The sequence below is a fragment of the Acomys russatus genome, chromosome 19 (assembly GCF_903995435.1).
Source record: "Acomys russatus chromosome 19, mAcoRus1.1, whole genome shotgun sequence".
In the NCBI taxonomy this organism is placed as follows: domain Eukaryota; kingdom Metazoa; phylum Chordata; class Mammalia; order Rodentia; family Muridae; genus Acomys; species Acomys russatus.
Genome location: NC_067155.1, coordinates 49,653,617 through 49,658,452, shown reverse-complemented (window position 1 = coordinate 49,658,452; position 4,836 = coordinate 49,653,617).

Sequence of the window (4,836 nt, the reverse complement as noted above, 5' to 3'; positions counted from 1 at the left end):
AGGTTGGAAAGGAGACAAAAGGTAAAGTGATAACTAGATGATTTGCCTTTTAGAAAAGATTTTTAGAAATTAATATATGAGTGTTTGCTTACATGCATGCCTGGGCAACACATGAATGTGGTGCTTACAGAGGCCAAAAGAGGGCATCAGATCCTCTGGAACTGGAGTGGCAGGTAGTTGTGAGCTGGCATCTGGGTGCTGGGAATCCAACCCAGGTCCTCTGAAATGCTGAGTCATATTTCCAGCGCCTCAGTAGCCTTTGTTCTGGTTTGCATTTAATATTTGACTCTCCAAATTATATATATTCCACCCATGGACTTCACCTTTTTCCCTCTCTAGATTTTTCTAAGACATCGAAAAATCTGTGTTAATTTTAGCATCTTTGGAAGTAATATACTAGATGACTCAATGAAACTGAGGACATCGCACACAAAGCAGTTTCCATGATGAGAATGAGAGACCACTGGTCACTTGGGATGTCAAACATCTGGTAACTGTAAGCAGGCTCATTGCAGAGACCAGCATCTGCTATCTGCCTAGAATTTATGCTCTTTCTGTAAACATTAAAGGAAATGTCAAGAAGATTAGCTGTAGGTCCAGTTACTTTTCTAGCTTTTAGAGGGATGGTATAGAACATTAGATGGGATTTTTTTTTCAATTGCTGTAGACACGACCACATACCTAGATGTACAAACACCACCTATACCATGTTTGACTGTACCATATAATTCTAGAACGCATTTACACATCTCAGCCTGTATAGTCAGCTCATACCAGGTTGCAAGTTGTTATATTCACCAATAAATTCTTCACACAATAAACCCACAGCTTAGAACTACAACTTAGAACCACATTCTAAGAACTTAGAACGATGACTCTGTCTGCTGGATGTGTACCCTGTAATGTGAGCTTCATCCTGCTTCTGATTTCTCCTTGAACAGGAGTCTACTCTTGAGAAAGTCTATTTTTGCTCCTGAAAAGGGTTTTCAAACATGTCTTGAATGCCATTGACATACCGTCACAGTCATCTTTGAGAGAGGACTCTTCCAGGCACATAGCCCTGCGGCTTCAAGGAATGAGAGAGGGTGGACACCAAGGCTGTAGCCAGTGGGTGTCAAGATGAGGGAGTCTGTTTAATTCCATAGCCAGCATGAGCAGCTTTGTATCTCATAATATTTGGTAAGTGTCATCCTGAGACTTTAGTCTTATTTATTTTTTCCACATTGCCCCCAAGGACTAAATACTATCCCCTTTTAACTACTGTGTCACCACCCACATTGTTTTTTAGTTGTGATTTCCTGGTCAAGATTTTACATCCTATATGTGCATGTGGACAAGTGTGTGTGTGTGTGTGTGTGTGTGTGTGTGTGTGGTGAAAGTTTTTGTTTCTTTAAAAACCCAGTTATGTGACTATGTATTTGTTTTAATCCCAGGTGTGGAATAAGAGGCTTCTACACAGCAGGTGATTATGATTTGCCTTGTGCACTGGCAGTGAATGTGATCTTTGCCAGCTGCAGGTAGTTTAATTCTAGGGACTCTGGAGAGGGTATAAATGGGGAGCTGCTGCCCCCACTGCTGCTGGCTCATCCTCCTGCCGCCTTCACTGTTGCATTTGCTATTGCTGGATTGCTGGTTTGCTGGACTGCTGGATATTCTGACGACAAAGATTAGACTTTCCCCCAAGGAACTCTGTGTCCCTAGTCAGTGGGAAGTAGCCTCTGCAGGCCTATGGCCCCTTTCTCCTCTAACTTTCTTTTTTTCCTACATAGGATTAGGGGGTTGAAAGGGCGGTAGATGTATCAGAACCCAATAAAATAGACTTAAAAATATGCCAACATGAGTGTGTATGTATGTGTGTGTGTATGTGTGTGTGTGTACATGTGTATGTGTATGTGTTTCACATCAGAGTCACTGACCCCAGTGGATTGGTATGGCTAGAATTCACTGGATTGGTAAAGAAGTCTATGCGAACACACACACACACACACACACACACACACACACACAGTAAAATAAATTAGAGCAATAAGCAGCATCTCCCCATCTCCCCACTTCTCCGAGATGTCAGGAAAGTATTGAATTTTTATTCATCTCTGTTTTTTATTTACCATGCTTGTCTGAAACTGTTGGTTGCTTCTGACAGGACTTCCTACCAAGAAGCTTTACAAAAATCTTTTTTTATTTGATCCTCTTCCTTGGACATTCTTTCTACTGTGAACAAACATGTTTCTGTCTTCTCAGCGTGTTCCCTGGGCAGGTCCTGTGCCATTGAATTCTTTCTGTGTATGGCTATTGCGTAGGAAAAACACAGCCCCCCCTTTTTTTCTCCAGGCCACAGACAGTTTATTTTCCTTCTCACTATGTGCCTGGCACACAGCTGTGCTACGGTAGTAAGACCTATTCAATGTTTGGTTCATTAATATGTGAAGTCACCTCAATTAATGTCAGAAAACAATCTTCAGGGAACACAAGGGACTCTCCTTTACTCACAGTAGGTGGGTATGCATTGACTTGGAGGGTCTGGAATAGCTGCTAAGAAACTTCTAAGTGGGAACAATGTAACTTGACAGTATGTGGCTGGCACCTGGCTGGTGGAGTACATGTATGTTGTATTTGCTCATAAATTCTTGTGTGTGTGTGTGTGTGTGTGTGTGTGTGTGTGTGTGTGTGTGTGTGTAGTACCAATGTAGGCCAAAAGAGGGCATCATACCACCTGAAACTGGAGTAGCAGGTGGTGTAGGGAATTCAAATTTGGGTCCTTCAGAAAAGCAGCCAAGTTTTCTTAACTGTTGAGCCATCTCTTCAGCCTCTGCTTAAAAATTCTTATCCATGTCTTCTGGGGAAATTTCTCAGCCTTCTCCACCATCTAGCAGCTTGTGCTTTAGGACATCTGGTGTCAAGCATGTTGAGTGGAGTCTCACCTACATCAAAAGCTGAGAAGGCCATTAGGCATCTGCCCCCTGCCCTCACCTCCTCGTCACAGTTTGCTCTTTGATGTCTTCTTGGTCCACACTCTCTTACTGAAATCTAGTGTGTGTTCCAGCCTCATTTGCAGCCTCTTGTGGTTACAGACCTTCGTACCCAACATCACTGAACACCAGCAGACAGGTGTAGGTACCAGATGCAGCATCCAACAGTCCATTTCCGGCATCCTCCTTTCTTCTGAACTCCACATACTTTCTTCCAGAGTTAATGGGCACACTAGGAGCTTGGTAGATCATTTCAACTCCCACTTTCAATTAATCAGAAAACAACTCTTTCGTGTGACTGATTGCCCCAGCAGAATGAGAGCCAGGAAGTCCAAAGGCTGATTGCTATGTTAAAACCTGTTAGCCATGTGCATGGTGACATTGAATGTTCTTTTTCAAATTATTCCTACATAATGTCAATGATTTGTTTTCCTTTGTTCAGAAATCTCTCTGATGTCATTCTGTAGATGCCATGCCTGGCCACCAGATTCACCCATGCAAACACAAAGTTGGTTGTTTTAACTTTTATTTGAAAGTAGGTTACATTAATAAGCACTTCTGTTATTTACTTTAATGATTCTCTAACAGAATGCTAATTTGTTTAAAGTCTATAAGATGTTTGTTTGAAATATTTCAAATTGCCCTTTATAGGAACATCACATTTTTGTATCACCTCCTTAAAAAATTCCAGTTTCTAAAACTGACATTTATTAAGTATCTTAAACATGATTTTTATATTCCTGGCTGTATTATGCATGAGCTTCATGTTTGATTTATTTTTCTTTCGGATTAAAGGCGACAGACGACAGCTATAAGGGGGTGTTGTTTAAATTATCTTCCTTTTGAGGCTTTCTCAACTGTTGGTTGGCATCTTTGAGAATTAAGAAGAGAAAAATAAAAAATCAAAGAGAATGACTATACAGAGGGGGTACCTGTACTTCACAGGATGGGGGGCAGGGAAGGGTTTTAGGGGAGGGGGCATGCGGGACACAAAATCTGGGGCACTTGCTGGAAGCTATTGAAATTCCAAGACTTCCATAGCCCTGCGGAATATTCAGAAGAGAAACATTGATTTCTACTTCTGGCAAAGGAAGCAAAGTGATCAAGCCACCATTTCATAACTTGTGAGATGGATTTTGTTTCTGTTATTTCTCTGATCCATTTCATTTGGAATTTAGATCTCGTGTGTACATCAGGGAGTATGGGTTTGGTTTAGACTCCAGACTTGCCCTGTGTGTGTGTGTGTGTGTGTGTGTGTGTGTGTGTGTGTGTGTGTGTGTGTGTGTGTGTACATTTGCAAATGTGTGTGTCTAGTTATCTATGCATGTGAGAGTGTGTGCATATGTGCCTATATATGGGTTATGGGTTCATTACATGAAATGCATTTGTGTGCAACTGTGCAAAAGTCTGCATTTATAGTCATGCATGCATGTATGTGTCTGCATAGGGATATCCTGCTGCACCCATAGTTACCTGTGTAAATACAGGCATGTTTTAGGGATGTGGATTGTGTACACAGCGAGCTGAATCAGTAATGATCCCAACCTTCTGGATCTCACAGGAAAGCAGTCAGGTCAAATGACTGAATAGATAATAATCGTCATGGTTAGCAATAATAATCATGGTCTCAATAACTAGAAGTTAAGGTTGCTTAAATGTCAAAGTTTTAAATCAACAGAAGAGAATACTATTGTGGATATTAAATCTGGTTTTTCCCCAAAATCACATCTATCTCACCTATAACTCTCAGCAAATGTTTGTAAAGATAAATCAAGAATATGTATAGATACATAGGTATATCATCACTCACCCATAGTGGAAAATAGGTTTCCTCTGTATGTGTGCATGTGTGTACATGTGTGTGCGT